The following is a 16,887-nucleotide window of genomic DNA, read 5'->3' on the forward strand; positions in this document are numbered from 1 at the left end:
GTCAGAACTGCAGAACAGGAGCTCTTCAGCTTTCTTTACCCTCTCAGGCGGTGAGGGACTGAAGCACTGTCTGCAGAGGTCAGTGTTCTGAAATAAGTGACTTCCAGGTGGGCTGCACAAGGCTAGTGAGAGAAGCATATGCAGGGAGAGGAGAATGGGACATGGGACTTGAAAGGAAAATTTCTGATTACTGTGGTGGAATGTGGAAGAAAACCCTGTTCTCCTGCTTTTAGCAGGAAGACAAAGGACTGGAGCTGCAGAAGCAGGATTTTTCCTTCAATCACACAGCATTTCCCACTGCCAAGACATTCTTCATGCAGTGGGCATGTACCTCTGACCACTCAGACTTGGGACTCAGCCCCTGGCAATGGCAGTTGCAGAACAGCACAGGCACATGCCTTTTTCTGATCCCTGCTCCCTGAAAAGTCCTGCTGTCCAACTGGAGATGAAGGGTCAGTCTCCTTGCTAGCAACACAGCACATCTCCTTGGCCACTGAAGAAGCTCTCCTGCCACATGTAGAGGATGGGACATTCTGTATGCAGTATTTAGTATGCAGCAAACAGCCTCCTTCTCTAAGCCAGGGAGCCCAGATCTGTGCTGGTGGAGTTTGGCATGGCTCCTTCCCTCCATTGTGGGTCACCAACCCAGTTTTAGTCACTGGTATTTAGATGTTTAGTGAAGATTAGCTAGTGCCCAGGGAGCAATTATTTATAATTTCTAATTACTGTTTAAATTATGAATGTGTGAAATGGATGGAGCTTGCACTCTTGCACACAGAAAACCTGAAAGATCTGTTTTTCTGAGACCTACTGCCATAATCTTCATCTAGTGCTCATTCTTATTTACCTTAGATACATTAAAAATAAAGTGGAAGAAAATCCAACACCAGAGCAGATTTTCTGAGACCCTTACCAGAGCAGTCAAAGCTAGAAATAAAGCCTGTGACAGAAGCTATTGAACTGTTGTATCTCACTACCTCAGCTGACAGTGATCAAGTGGGAGACAAATGGGTGATCAGGTATTTTCACAGTGCAGTGCTCTGAAGAAGAAATCACAGACCTGAACCCTGTGCCCTAGGGGGAATTAAAAAAAAAAAAAAGGTCTTCCACGGTTCCAGAAATAGTGATGTCTCCCATTTTTAATTACTTTTCTGACAGCTCTTACTTGTATTCTAGTTTTAAGTATTCAGTCCTGAAAACAAACCTTAGACAAAAAAGATTTGCTAGGCATTGGCAATGCCAAATAGAGCAGAGTGGTCTGGCCACTTCACCTGATTGCACCTGCCGTGTCCCCCTGGCTTTGCTTCCAGGTAGAAGAGGGATGGCCCAAAGAGTTGGACACTGCTGCTCCACCAAAGACCTCCTCTGTCACCTGGGACTTCTCACTTTCTGTCTCTGTAACTTCCTTTCCTCAAAGATGGAGATGCCATGAAGGCTGAGTATGTCAAAGATCAGTCAGTACTTGGATACCATGGATGGATGGATGGATGGATGGATGGATGGATGGATGGATGGATGGATGGATGAAATAGGGGCAGGTAAGGTTATGTGTAAAATTGGGATCTAAAAATGCCTCTGCAGCTGCAAGAGGCAATGAATTGGGTGGAATTTGCATCCTATGCAAGAGAAATTACACAGACATAAGCACCTCAGACTCATTCCTCTTCTGATAGTAAAAGTATCTGAAAACTCAGCCCTCCACTAGAAAATCCCATTCAGTCCTTTAGTAGTCCTCTTGGTAGTTCACTGTGCCTGCTTTCTGCAAGAAGAAAAATCTGCTTGTTGGAAGGCATCTTGGGTGTCTTTCAAATCTCTCAAAATTGCACTTTTCCTAGTAGCAACAACAAACCTAACTTTAGTACCTAGTGTTGAACATTGCTAAATGAAGTAAAGGGATTTCAAAGCGTGAGTTTGCAGCCTGTTCTGAAGAGTTGGGCAGGAGGTCTGCAGAAGAGTTCTTATAAGCACAGAAGCCCTACTGCCTTCAGGCAAGGAGCATCACAGCTTGCTTTTGAAAGCTGTGGTGTTGTGTCTGTGCATTATGGGGCAACACAAGGACAAGAAAACCTCAGAACGGTCTGTATTGTGTTGCAGCAGGAGACCAGCCTGCCAGAAGAATATGTGAGGTTCATGCTGTTTATGATGAAGATGAAGCTTGACAGCTTTATAAAAATGTAATTTGCTCCCCCCCAAAAAAACAGCATAAGCACTTGCAGGTCTGGATTTCCTAGAAGATGAACGGCTTGAAAAGCTATTAAGCTTCTTATAGAAATAATAAGGAATCAAAGCTTGAATGAAGAGTGTAGGAGAACTATACACAAGTATAAATTTTTGTTCATTTCACTGTGTTCAGGGGCAGGGCCCCCCACCTTTCTATAATCACCATCTTATTTTAAGAATAGCACATAACAAGGCAAGCAAAAAGCACACATTGAGGTTTTGAGCCATGGGGGCAAACAAACTCTTGTTTTTGAAATAAGCTCAGCATTTGTATACATGACCACAAACTGGGGCTGGGGTCCAGAAGGGTTCCAGCCATGACATGGTGAAGGAACTGGGGGGAAGGAGGGAATGGACTGATGACCTGCCAAGCCAGAGGCATGGCATCAACTGGTATAAGTCCCAGCAATGGCAAAACCTTGTTTGTTGTCCAGGCTGCTGTGGAGCAGCCTTGTGTTTGCACCTTGTAGCTCTGCCCACCCCTACTGAGGTCCTGCAGATATTTTCCAGCTAACCTTTCTGGAAGGATCAGGCTAGAAAAGCAGTAAGTAGGGAAAAGACAGTGGGAAAGTTAATATGGAAGGGCAGTAAGTAGTAAATGAGGTGCCAGAAATCAGAGACCCTCCTCAGAAGTGGGCTGCTGGGAAGCTCAGAGGGGATCCAAGAGCATTATCTGTGCTGTGCTTACTGGAGTTTTGGCAGTGGAGCGTTTCTTTACAGGGTATCTGTGCTTGCCTTCATGAATTACAGCTGCTGTAATGAGCTGCTACTGGAAATTAAAAAAAAAAAAAAGGTTTCTAGAATTAAGCATTTGCATGGAGGTGTTCTGAAAAGTCGTATGAAGACAAATGAGCCTTTGCCATCTGAGCATCGTTGGATTTGCAGCAGAAGGAGCTTTTGGAGAGACCTTCCCTTGAGTGCCTTTACTTTTGCAAGGGGGGGAAAACTGTCCTTGCTGCCGTTTCTGGTATTAAAAGGTCTGGTAAGAAATGATGCAGTGCTGCAGGCCAGGACACAGAGAACATTGGTGTGATAGTAGTAATACATCAGGCACAGGGTACTGAGTATGTCATATATATCCAGATATACCTATGGTGTGTTTGTGCAGGTGAAAGCTATTAAAAATGATTAGCACTTCACACTGAAGTAGTCTACTCTTAGGAAAAAAAAGAGCAGCTGCTCCTGAGTCAAAGGGTTAATTTTTTGTTATATCACAAAACCCAGACAAATACAAAATTTTTGTTTTCACTCTTCCAGATGAGTCCTGCCAACTCGTTCAGCCTAAGGGCACAGCTCAGTGCAAGGCATAGGCAGCATCATAAGCCTAAACAGCAATAGCTTCATCTGCTATTCTGTTCCTTCCTTTGCAGTCACAATAATGAAATCCAGGGGGAATTAAAAGTATCCTGGCTGCAGAGCCCATCAGCCAACCATTGTAATGTGTCTGTGAAATACAGAGCCACAGACTAGCAAACACAATTAGCTAATAAGATCCGTGCTCCATCATAACCCCATTTTAAACAGGCTGCTGATAGAGTAATTTTGACACCAAAATAGCATCACAGGAAATGCATATTCACTGAAGCTCATTGTGCCTTTTATTAAGCAACACTACAAAGAAGCCAGCAAGTGATTTTCACTGAGGGCTGTCAGCAGGAGCAATTTTTCTGCTCAGACCCGTGCTGATGAGAAAATTTTCCATGTCCCCTTCCCCCAAGCAGAGCCAGAAGGGCATGGTTACACATGCCAGCTGTGGAGGTTTTAGGCTGCCCACAGCTTCCCTCACAGACCTCATCTGGGAGAAACACCACAGCTGTTCAACAGCACACTGGCTCTGCCATATCCTCCATAAGTAACTCAGTTCAGCTCAACTCAGTGTGTGTTGAGCCATATTTATTCCTGTGGGGCACTGGGCCTGTTCTTGCCCTTATGCATAAAGATCAGGAAACCAAACAGGCCATGCTCAACTGTTTGAGTGAGCTCCTAGAAAATGGACCTACCCTACTACAGAAGTAGCTTGGGCTGCTGGATCAGCAGCTCAGAGCTCATTAGGGAATGTAATTTAATGCCCTTTAATGCCCTGACAATGTACAACTGAAGCAAGAGTTTCATGCCTTCCAGGAGAAAGAAAAACCAAGTACCTAAAGGTGGGCTGCAGAAGGCTAATGAGAGAAGCATATGCAGGGAGAGCAGAATGGGACATGGGACCATGCATGCATGGATGGGACAGCATGCATGGGTGCACAGCACTCTCTGGGTTTAGAAGCTCCCCAGCAATGGTGCTCTCTCTCACAGTCTCAACTGGAGACTGAGTGCAGTTCTCTGGAAGGAAAATGCAGCATTTTTTCTCCTCTAGTTTTTCCTGTAAAAACAAACTGCTCTCATTTATATCTAATCTAGGTTTTTAACAAACCAGCCAAGGGCAGTTCATCTCTTTAGAGACCACAACATGAAATCTTTCACCACAAAAACAATCCCACTGCAATGAAGTCTCCAGTCTTCAAAGGGACCTCCTGGGACGGCTCCAGCTCTGGAAAGCATTGTTCTAAGATGAGATGTGGTGCTGCAACTGGGTGGTGTGGTTTCTAGTGACCCTTCCTAAGACCTGTTCTCTCAGGTCCCCTCTGCCTTCTGAGCCTGTCCCAAGGGTGGGCTCACAATGAGCAGCAATTGCTGTGAAATTTGCCAGCCTCTTGTGTGTGTAAAGGACTATTGCCAGCTTGATGACCTTCTGATAGATGTCAACCCTTTATGCCCCTCCTCCCTCGTCTTCCAAGGCAGGACTGACTTGTGTCAGCATTTTTTTCCCCCCACAGCCTGTGGTGCACATACCTCGCATGATTTCTGTACTGGATGCAGGCAGCCTATGAGTGCTGCCAAAGGTGTGAACAGATGAGAAGCTCACCTCCCGACTGGCCCAGCCCAGAGTCAGGAGATGGTGCACAAAGCATTGGCATTGACAGTACCTGACCTCCCCCAGCTCCTGTCCTTACCTCCTCCCGCTGGCTTATCAGACTGCAACCCGAGGTGATGCACCAGAGGTTATTGCTCTCCAGGAGGTAGCAGAAAATTAGCGTTTGGGGCAAAGGTGATCTGCTGCCTCAAAGTTTCAGTTACAGTAAGTGTAGGACAGGATTAGAACACCCTTTCATGCTCCCCAGCTTCTTGTGCTTAAGGAAAGTTACGGCTCATCAAGGCCAGAAAGTGCTGTGGTTTTTTTTTTTTTCCCCTGCTGTGAATCTTCTTTTGTTGCACAGCCAGAATTCACTGCGAGATCTGAGAAGTTAAAGGGTCAGATTCTTCATCCATTACTGCTCCCTGAAGTGGTCACACAAATATATGCAACATTGCCTTCATGGAAGTGCAGAAATGTGACTTTCAACCCTTTTATAACTCTCTTTTTTCCCTTGACAATCACATCCCTGAATCACCGTTTTTACCTCACCTCAATTAGTGCAGTCCTATTTTTTCTATTCTTTGAAAAGACAGTTGATCTTCATGCCACACACTAAGCTCATGCTGTGTTTCTGCTGTCCACATGTTTAGCCATTTCCCTTCTACGTGTTTACCTTACACTCTTTCTCTTTGCTCACCCAGGTGTTGCCCAGCTGTGTCTTCTTTTAGTTTTCTGTTGTTTTCTGAGATATTCCAAAACCAAGTCCTTGGCTCCAGCCTCGAGTTCCATGTATAATCTACACCTCTATCCCACCTAGACCTTGTTTTCATGATACTTCTCTTCCAGCTCTCCTGGAACATGAGGTGTCCCACAGTCATGGTTCTGCTTTGATTCTTGCTTTTGCCATCTGGGAAAAAGTTCCCCATCTCTCCCTCTCTCTCTCTCTGTCCTTTTTCAAGCTAGACATCAAATTTGAGTATCTCACAGTTTAAACATCCATAAGGACAGACAATAGAAGCTGTGTGCATTCTGCAGCTCTGGCTTGCCCCAGTAACTTCAGTGAAGGTAAGCAAATGGACAACAGCTTCCAATCTCTGTCCTGCCTTTTACAGAATCAGTCAATAGCCATATAGTTCTGCTGCTACTTTAAACTTTGATCCCCTTGCTTTGTCCCTAATGCTAGCAACAAGACAAAGATGTGTTGCAAAGATGCATGTGCATCCTACAGTTCATCTATCTGTGTTGGTAAAAAAGGGGTTTGACTCCAATATAAGACATTATGGTGGAATTTCAACTGCACTTGGCTGTGCCCCCCCACTTACTGATATGCACGATCAAGTATTTTTAACCATGTCTCCCTAAAATGATTTGAACAGAGACCCGAAGGACTTACGCGTGCTGTGTTTTAGTTCATTCTTCAAGCAGCATTTAAGTGGAATTGCTAGTTGCAGGGTCCCTTGTTGGAACAGGCAACAACCCATAAAAGCAATCTGTCTACCTTTTGCTCAGAGATAGAACAGATAGTTAGATTCAGATCTAAAAAACCTAAAGCTTTGCTTTAGAATCTGTTTTGTCTTGGTCCACTTAAAATTGAAACACTATTATTTATTTGACATTCTCACTTTGAGAAGACATGAGGAAATTGGGCACTTCACACTGGCTCCAGTAACATGGAGAGACTGACACTGGTTTCTGCAGGATTTCACTGCACTTTTCAAATGAAAACCAAGTGTGCCCTAAAGTGACTAATGCTTTCAGTACATGACATTTTTAAATTGAAATTTCCTTCCATTAGTGACATTAGCAGAGCATAGTGCCTCATGCTGTTACCCACTTGTCCTCCAAGAGGTCACAGCTGGCAGGTGGCACACCCCCCCGACTCTGGGCACACAGGCCAAACATATATGTAGGCTCTTCTCATGGCAGGTGTGCCCCTGCAGCCACCTCATGGTGTCCTCTTCTACACGGACCCTCAGCATCCCCAGGTGGGTGACGGCTGTGGAGCACAGGGCCAGAGAGGTGCCTGCAGGAGCAGACACTGAGGGACACTGTGGCACAGTCAGGACAGGAAGTGCAGCAATGAGTGGTGCTGGTACCCAGGTCCAGGCTACTTGTGGGGATGTGGCAGAAGCCCTAAGACAATGCAGGTCTCAGAAAAACAGCAAAAATGCGTGCAAATTTGCCGCCTACATCGCTCTGCCTTCTCTCTGCTCTTCAAATCTCTCACACAGTACTTAAAATGTCCCCAACAACTTTAGTAAAACTCTACTTGCCTGAGCAAAACTGCAACTGCTTCTAAAGAAGACATGCCCCAGTAGGGTTCAGTAAAAAATGCTATTAATTATAAATGCTTGTCAGGGATCAGAAAGCCACCCATTTGACCAGCTGGCCAGCAAAGTGCAGGCTTTTCAAGCCAGGCATGTCCAAAATGCATAGCAGTAGTCACCTGTTCCTGTGAAGAAAGGTGTACACGGTGTGCGGATGCTTTCTTGAGCACTGTGACAGTCTGGTTTGCATTGTAGGTCTCTGGCAACAGCTATACCTCCAGAGGAGTAAGTTGTGGAGCTTCTTCACTGATCAGGGTTGCCACCGTGGGCAGGCGAAGTCTCCAGCTAGTTGCAGGATGGTTCATTCTCCCCCAGAAAGCAGGCAGATGCCGTGGGAAAGTCAAACAGGACTGGCTGTATCTCCGTTCCTAGAAATTGCTGATGATGTTCCAGTCATGGCTGGCTGTCCTAGAGAGGAGGCTGTCACCAGCTGCTCCTCAGGCTTTCATACCACCCACATCTCCCAAAAGGAGAGTCAGGATTGCTGTTGAAAGGAATGAGATGAATGCGTCTTTGCAAATAGACTGTGTGAATCTACTTGTAGACAGGGCCAGGGACTTTTAGATAAGGAAGTAACAGAAGAAAGTATCGGTTTCAGAAAACATTACTAATTGACATGGACTGCTGTTCAGCCAATGTTGTGCTAAATTCCTGAACTGAGACAAGACTTAATAAAATATGAATATAATTTAATATACAAAAAGGGGTTACATGTTAAGGGGGACATACAGCAGGTGAATCTGGAAGTCTGTAAGTAGTCCAGTACTACTTGGAAGGACCTCAGGCAATGGTAGAAGGAAGAGGGTGATGCAGCCAGGAAATAAGGAATAAAAGGAGGCTGCATCCTCCAACAATTTGAAACGCCCTATGAGCAAATGCTCCATGGACCCTCCCTTTGTTCGTGGATAAAGTTACAGGACTCTTCTGTCTCCTCTCTGGACATTAACCCTGCCACAGCCTCCTGCTCAGGAGTATGTGCCCAGGCTATGGTCTCTGCATGCACAAGAGTGCCCTTGGCCAAGTTTTCAGATGCCAGCACCCCTGTCCAGTGTTAACTAGAGGGTAAAAATGGCAGCTCATGGACTATGTTTGGTGCTAAAAACCTTGGTGCTATCAGTCCTTCTAGGCACTGATCACAGGCAGGTAACCCACCGCTCTTCCCCAGGCAGGCAGACTGACGAAGACACAGTGCCATCAGCTGGGCGTTTGCAGCCACCTGCCCAGAGTCCGGGACACTTTCCTTCCAAAAGGCAGGGGTTTCATAAAACCACACCTTTTGGTGACTACAAGATTTTGTGCAGGCAACACTGTGTGCAGAGTGTATGCCTGTCATAGATGAGGAGGGCAAGCCAGTCTGCAGTGCAAAAGCAGGATTAGAAGGTGTTGAGTCCATTAAGACGACAGCTGCTAATTCTTGCTTAGAAGCAGCTTTAGTGTGCCTTTTGCTCTCCGTTCTGCACCTTGCTATCCACCGGCATGTACTTGCTACATGAAGGCAGGCATGGCAGCAGCAGTGTGCCATGGGGGCAAAAGCCTTTGCCTGCAATTTGATTTGGGAACCTTTTATAATGCAAGGGGAGGCACAGGTGGCAAGCTGGTGGCAAGTGTTCCTTAAGCTTTAACAGCTGGGGAACTGCAACTGACTGTACAGTTTAACAAAGTGCATACAGCCCTGGAAACCTCATTAATTATTCTCCTTCTTTTCCACACTGTAACTGGTCTTTCCACTGGAGTATGCCAGCACATCATTCCCTGGAGGTGAGAGCTCCTATTTCCTCCTCCCCACTTACCTCCTGCCCTCTCACTCCTCACAGAGCAAACAGGCAGAAGCAGAGCCTTTTTCCAAGTGTGCTTGCTTTTATGCCATGTGAAAAACCTCCCTTTCTCTGCTCTTTCTTTTGCTGCTGCTTCTGACCCTCCCCAGTTTATCTCCTCACTCTGCCTGTCTTCTTTCTGGTCCTGGCAGGCTGCAGGGCTTCTCAAAATATGGTTTTAAATATGAAGTGACTTTTGGACTGTGTGGCTCTGGGCCAAGCCTTCATAGGCAGTGGCTGAGGAAACGTACTTATTCACTGCTTTTTGACATAGTCAGAGCTTATTCCAATAGACACTTTGGCATGAGAGGAGCAACTTCAGAAAATGACAAAATGATGTGGTTCAAAGAACTCAGCCTTCACCTTCATAGAGGGATGGCTCCTGTGCAATATACCTTTTTTCCACATAATGGATCTTTTTTCTACCAGCTCTCATTAACTCCCTTAACTCTGTTTCATTTGAGTAGTGTATAGGGGTTTTTCCTATCTATATCAATATATCCTATGTTCTGAAGAATTCCCTGTCAGAGACAGGGAAGGAGCAAGAGGTGTATGGGTGGGGTGCAGTAGCTAAGCGAAATTAAAGTCCAGAATCTAATTATCTGTGTCCTTTTGAAACTTACCTCACCCAACAGAAACAGTAAGTATCAGGGGAACAAAATTCACAGCGGGGCAGTGTCCCAAAGATGGCACAAGCCTGGTGATGCGCTTTAATACCAGCACCATGCTCAAACTTGCTGTAACGCCATAAAGCTGCACTCCAGCCTAGTGGCTGTTTTGTGGCTGTATCTGTCTGTGTCACACTCCGTCATTATGAAATTACAGTTTCCTGTCAACACTGCGGTGTTAGATTTTTTTTTTTTAAAAAAAAAATATTTTAATTTTTGTACTCTTTTTTAGAACTTGTATTAGTGAGCTCTGCGATTAAGCAAAGTAAACACGTACACACAATACTTAGACACGGAATGCCTGGGGTTGGAAGGGACCTCAAAGAACCCAAGTCAGGACGGCACAGCCTCACACGTGATTGCAGCCGGTGTAATTCCACATGACACCCCGGCTGTGAGCACGGGCTCTCCGCTGCGGGACACCCCGAACTCGAACCAGCGGCCCCAGAGCATCCCCTCGCAGCCCCTTCGGCTGCCGGCCCCCATTGCACATTCCCGGCGGGCATCCCCGGCGCATCCCGCGCCGCTCCGGGCGGACCGGCCCTCCTGTCGCAGAACGGGGAATGTATCAAGATTGCCTTCAGTCAGGATGCGCTTCGGTGCAAGATCTTTGAATACTTTCAAGGCTAATCAGCAAGGAAGCAGACCTAATCAGTGGAACTGGGAGCGGCTAGCATCGCCTAGTTCAGGACATCCGGGAACTAACGAGGGTTGAGGATGTAGGAAATCAGAATGTTGATGTATGTCTGTTGTATACATTGATAACCTGGCAACGCACTTAAGGTCTAAGTATCCTATAGCTGAACTATGTGCATTATAGTGCTTAAAATCACACGTGTATAGCAAAGAAGCCCTGACCAGATGAAGACCTCCCCCCCTGAGCATGGGTAGAAGTTATCTGGGGTATCCAATGTATGGAAATTTCCGAACTAATCTTGGTAGCGGAGCTGTAGTTGGGAAGTCACTGGCTCCGACCGAACTTGTGCGTGTAAATAATGTAGAGGGAAGTCCAGCAGGGCGCACTCCATCTCTGGAATACCATCAGGCTTGTGCAGCTCTGGAATAAGCAACCAATGTCTCTCTTGAGTGTGTAATCACTGGCTTGTGGAGAGGAATCCGATTTTGTGGAGAGCGCTCCCACGTCTGGGCAATGAGAAGGGGAAGTGCATTCTCAGATTTTAAAAGCTAGCATAGGAAAAACCACAAACTCACACCTTCCCATCTGCTCCAGATCAGGATTGTCGTGTTTCCCCAGCTTGCTGTGAAAAGCACGGTTATTGAAAGCTCCCGGCATTTTCTTTTTTTCCTTTTGAAATGGTAGGAAGATAGAGATACATATTCATTAACAGTTGGCTTGTTTTGCTTCTGCTCTAAGTAGGTGACTATGTTAAACTGCGACCTTGAGAATTTTGGCTGCTATCCTGCTTGTCCCCCTCATGCCTCCCTCCAGCACAGCACTCATCTAAGAAGGATGTTTTTCAAGGGCTCGATTCAGATTGGTGGATTCCACTCTATTGCAACCATGACTTAAACCAGAAGTTACCAATGCCAGCCACAAGATTAGTATGGTTCTTAGCTTTACAGGCAAATTATGGAAAACCCACCCGTAGGGGACAAGCAGTGAGAGGACAACCCATGTTGGATGTCCTAGGAAAACCTAGTGTCAGGTTTTTCCCTCCAAATTTACTGCTGAAAGTTTCCCCCAAAAGAAAAATGGGGTCCTTGTAGTAATATCCTCCAGAAGGCCCCAATATCACACCATAGCTTTCTGCTTAAAAAGGAGATGTTCTGCTGGCCCTCTCAATGGGTACAGTGTTCTTGGGACCCCAGGGACATGATCAATAACTTATCTTAATCCATGAGTTTACTAGGTTTTTTTTCCCCTGATTCTCCTTGTCCTCCCACCAGGGTGGTGGGAGGGTGGAGTAAGAGAGCATCTGTGCGGTGCTCAGCTGCTGGCTGGTTGAACAATGATGCCTTTCTATTTTGTGTTCTCAGTATGGAAGCCCATCCTTGTAAACATGCAGATGAAACAACTGTTGGCAAAGAAAAGTTGCAAAAAAACCTCTCTCTGGGTTTAATATTCCCCTATTGCTAGACAGGACCAAGGGGACACTTTGCTTGGCCCTCCAAATGCAAAATGTCATTGTGCCCATCTCCCTAATCCTGTGGGGCTGTAGAGAAGAAAAACCCTGGCTTTAAAACCAACCAGGCAAAAAGCTGGTGCAGAGACTGGCCTGAAATATCTCCAGTGAGGTAGACAAGAAGTATTGTGAATGGCAAATGTGGGCTGTCACCTCACAAAATTTTAAAGGACAGACCATTGTGGCTGACTTACAGGGCACCTGTCACTCTCTTGCAGTCAGACTTTAAACTGACAAATAATGCAGTTCTAAAATAAAAGAAATGTTTGAAATAATGGCTCTAAATTATTTTAAAATCCAGAGGCAAGAACAGGTGACAGAACAGCCACCCATCCTACACAGACATGACCCCCAGGCTAATGGAAAGGTTGTTGTTAACCACCTAATTACCAAGGGAAGACAGTAGAGGTGATCTTTTTGAATTTCAGCAAAGCTTTTGATACTGTCTCTCTCAGGACCCTTCTGGAGAAAATGTCCAGCACTCAGCTGGATAAACACTTCATGTGATGGGTGAGCAGCTGGCTCATGGGTCAGGCACAAAGAGTTACAGTGCATGGAATGACATCAGACTGGTGTGACCTGTCACTTGTGGGGTTCCACAGAGCCATATCCACAGCCCTGTGCTCAACGTCGTCATTAATGACCTGGGCATTTGAAGAGATATTGAGTAAGTTTATTAGTGATACTAAAATGGAAGGAGCCACTGACTCCCTGGAAGGCAGAGAAGTCCTGTAGAGAGACCTTGACAGATCAGAAATCTGGGCAATCATCAGCTGTGTGAAGTTTAACAAGGGAAAGTTCCAGATTTTGCACCTGGAATGGGCAACCCTGGATGTGTTTGTAGACTGGGAAATGAGCTGCTGGAGAGCAGTGCTGTGGAAAGGGACCAGAGACCTTGTTGCAGGCAAGTTGGACATGAATGAGCAGTGGCAGGCAGGAGGGCCAACTGTGCTGGGTGCATCAGGCACAACATCACCAGCTGGGCATGGGAGGGGATTGTCCAGCTCTGCTCTGCTCTTCTTTGCACTGGGGCAGCCTCACCTCGAGTGCTGGGGGCAATTTTGGGTTACACAATATGAAAAAAGATATAAAGCTGTTGAATAAAGTCCAAAAGAGACTTATGAACTTGAAGAAGGGTCTATAGGGAAGCCATTCAAGAGCAGCTGAGGTTACTTGCTTGTATCAGCCAAGAGAAGAGGACACAGCAGAATACAACTTTCTCATAAGGAGAAGAAGAGGAGCAGGCACTGATCTCATCTCTGTGGTGACCAGCGACAGGACCTGAGGGAATGGCCTGAATTTGTGTCAGGGGAGGTTTAGGTTGGATACCAGGAAAAGGCCAACCACCAGAGGGTGGCTGGGCACTGGAACAGGTTCCCCAGGGAAGTGGTCACAGCACCAGCCTGACAGAGCTCAGTAAGTGTTTGGACAATGCTCTCAGACACATGGTGTGCTTCTTGGGGTGTCTTGTGCAGGCCCAGGAGTTGGTCTCAATCATTGTGGTCCCCTTCCAACTTAGGATACCCTAGGATCCTTTTAGAACTTTAAGAGTCATAAATGTCCCATATATGTAATCTAACCTTGCCTTTTGTCAGTGTAAAGCCATTCCCCTGTGTTCTGTTCCTACATGCCCATGTAAAAATTTCCTCTCCACCTTTCTTGTAGGTACCCTTTAGGTACTGGAAAGCTGCTCTAAGGTCTCCATGGAGCTTTCTCTTCTCCATGCTAAAGAACCTCAGTTCTCTCATTCTTTCTTCATAGGAGACATATTTCATCCCTCTCATCAGTTTTGTGGCACTCCTCTGGACTTGTTGTGGAAGAAGTCTGTGTCAATGAGTGTGATGCTTGCTGGTGGCACTGGATTTGTGGGGTTTTTTTTTGTTCAGATGATGGAGAGGTAGCAGGTAGGTGCAGTAATAGCCTGGTTAGCCAATGTAGCTTCTATTGAGGATGGATTCAGACCCCTTGTTCTCTGAGAGGTCAGTTGAGGTGCCAGGGACCACTGCTTTACAATATGGAATTTTGACTTCAGGTAGGAAAGAAATTTTCAAAAGCAGAAATGTGTCTTATTTAAAGTATTTCCAAAGTACGGCTTCTCCTTAGAGTGCATCTTCAGATGTGATGTACTTCACAGTGGAAGTTATCAGTGACAAGCCTTTTCACTGCCTTTAAAATAATCTGAACAAACCCATCTCCTTTCAAAGACTCAAGGGCAGCACATATTCCACGAACTGATGGCATTGCTGCTCTTTATTCCTATCTCACTTCCAGTTGTTTCCTGGCATCTCTCCTGAGCAGTGCAGCTGACCAGACATCCCTCCTAATGGAGTAACATAACAAAACCTCAGTCTGGGTATAACTGTGTATTTTGGAGATGGAGAACTTAATGGTATCAACCAACAGCTCTGCATGTTCAATTAATGCAAAAGATAAAGACTTATATAGGCTAAGTACTTTCAGTGGACGTGTATAAATATATGCATACTTTTTTTCATACAAAGGGATTCACCAAAAATTTGTTCCATTTAAAATTGTTATTTTTGGTTTTAGAGTTTTACATTTGACTTCCTATTGCATTGTGCAGGCAAGTAAGATAGGCAGTGATGGCACAAGGACTGTAGCTGTTGCAGTGGATCTATAAATTCAGGTTCTGGTTAACATACAACCTGGTCCTGGTCCTCACATGGATATTTCTTAGACTTAGCCTATATTGTGGTCGTGATCCAAAACCTTTCTTTTGGGAGTTACCTTGCTCAACTCACTTTTTGACTAAAACCTGAATCTCTTCAAAACAGACATGAAAAAAACCCCACAACTTTAAAAAAAAATCTAACCTGTGGGAAGAGCAAAATGACATGTCATCTTGTGACTGGCTCATCACAAACACTGTCCCCTGCTGATAAAGAACTACATAAATACATGTATTTCATGTTTATGTATAAATACATATAGGAGGTAAAGCGTGTAATCAACGTTAATGCTTGCAATAAAAACCCGAGAAACATACTCTTATGCACACAATAGAGCTGTACAACTCATAAAAAGCTGAATCCGTAAACTCCCTGTCATCTCTGTGCATACCCTGCCAGGCAGGCCAAGGCTTAACCTTGAAAACTCGGGGATCAATTAAAACAAAAATAACCGCCCTACCGATGGACAGCAGTCCCCATACAAAACTGTTCAATTCGACGCTGCCTTTCTTTTCCCGTGGCCGACGAGAAGAGATGCCGGTGCAGGGCGCTGGGCGAGGCTGGCCGTGGGGACCGGCGCAGGCCGGGCTGCCCTCTGCTGTTTCCCGGCGGGAGATCCCGCCTGCCGCGGGGCTGCGAGGCAGCGCACGGCCCTCGCTCCTCAGGGGGCTCCGTGGCTGGGGGGCCACAGCACTCCCGGCTCCCTAAAGCAGCACACGAGGGAGCGGTGACCAAGCGCCCGGGTAGCACGGACCCTCCCGCACCGGCGAAATCCTTTAAAGACACGCAGCAGGCTGAAACCGGTTGTGCCCACACTTGTCTGTGCAGACCGCAGGGCTGTTTTCTTCCCCTTCTCCTGGCTCATTTCAGCTGCTTTCAGTTAAAAAATCTCTGGTATATCTCCAAGCAAAAGCAATTCACGTAGTTTTAAGAGAAATGGTGGAAGAAGGTAGCTCTTCTTCACGTGAGGACAAGTGGAGACGTCAGGGCAGCCTTTGTTGAACCTTCACACTTGATTAATTCATATTTACTTTGATTCATTAGAATGGAGCTCGTTGTGACTTATTTCTAATATATTTTCAGAAATGTAGCCCTGGCCTGCCAACACGGACAGGAATTACACAGGCTGTGGTTCCAAGTGTTCGTTTACTGTTGTTGTAGTAAACAGCTGGACACATTGTGATGCTTAACAAATCCCCTTTTTGCTCCGTGTGTGTCGGTGTGAAAGCAGAGCCTGCCGGCGGGGAGTTGCGGGTGCCTGGTGCAGGCAGCTCGGCGTGCGAGCCGCAGGCTGTGCCCAGGATGGTCGGATGCCAGCCGGGAATGGGAGAGGACTCCGTCTAAGGAAGGGCGCGGGCGCTGCGGGGTGTGGATGAGGGGGAAATCATCCCGAGACTCTGCAGGAGCCAGTGGGCACGGAGAGACCCCAGACTGAGCGCCGGCATTGGAATGCGCGCAATAGCTCCAGCCATCCTCCAGTCGCTGCAGCGCTAAAACGCTCCAAAAAGACGAGAGGTCTGGGAATGTGCCGTGGAAAACCTGCGGGCGGGCCGGTGGGAGGAGCTGGTCTGACCGGCCGGGGGAGTGTGAGGTGCGGAGGGAGCCCAGCGGGACACCCATCGGGTGACTGGATGCCAAGTGGCTGGGGTCCCGGCTGCGACAGGTTTGGAAGATCCCGTTTCACCAGGGATCCTCCAAACACGGAGGAGCCGAAGTGTGCGTGCTGAGATTTCCTGAGTAGATCCGCTATCAGTCCTAAGGGTAGATCCGATACCTTTTAGATTTGGTGGCGCTCCTGCGGGTGTGACAGCGAGGAGGGCTAACAGAAAGGAGATTATTACCGTACATTCTATCAGTACTAAATAATTAATATTTGCACGTGTGTAAATTCCTTTGAAAGTAGGTAAAATAAATATAAAAAAAAAAATCAAACTAAAACTTCAAAATAAAAAAATAAAAAAAATCCCCACCGAAAACAAAGTGTAAAAAAACCCCAAAACCCAAGAAACAAAACTCCCCTCCTCGGGGTTGGGGGTGGTTGGTGGAAATTCGTCTTGAGAAAAAATACATCCTAATCAAAATAGACAAACAAAAATTAGAAATTCCCATGCAAAAGTGGATATAAGAT

The 16,887-nt window shown here is 46.2% G+C and overlaps 1 protein-coding gene across 4 annotated transcripts in view; it reads left to right on the plus strand.

Moving 5' to 3' along the window:
• SLC44A1 (solute carrier family 44 member 1) overlaps positions 1–16,722 on the plus strand; it is an 88,433-nt gene extending 71,711 nt beyond the window's left edge. For 3 of the 4 annotated variants that reach the window (XR_015280938.1, XM_086869034.1, XM_086869033.1), the window contains one exon: positions 234–955. The gene's annotated coding sequence lies outside the window, so the exon portion shown is untranslated. Of the gene's footprint in view, positions 1–233; positions 956–13,830; positions 13,974–15,842 lie in introns of those variants that run through there. The other variant, XR_015280935.1, reaches the window with a different exon arrangement.
• Positions 16,723–16,887: the final 165 nt, after the last annotated feature.

Source organism: Cyanistes caeruleus, chromosome Z (assembly GCF_971803275.1).
Source record: "Cyanistes caeruleus chromosome Z, bCyaCae1.hap1.1, whole genome shotgun sequence".
Taxonomy (NCBI): domain Eukaryota; kingdom Metazoa; phylum Chordata; class Aves; order Passeriformes; family Paridae; genus Cyanistes; species Cyanistes caeruleus.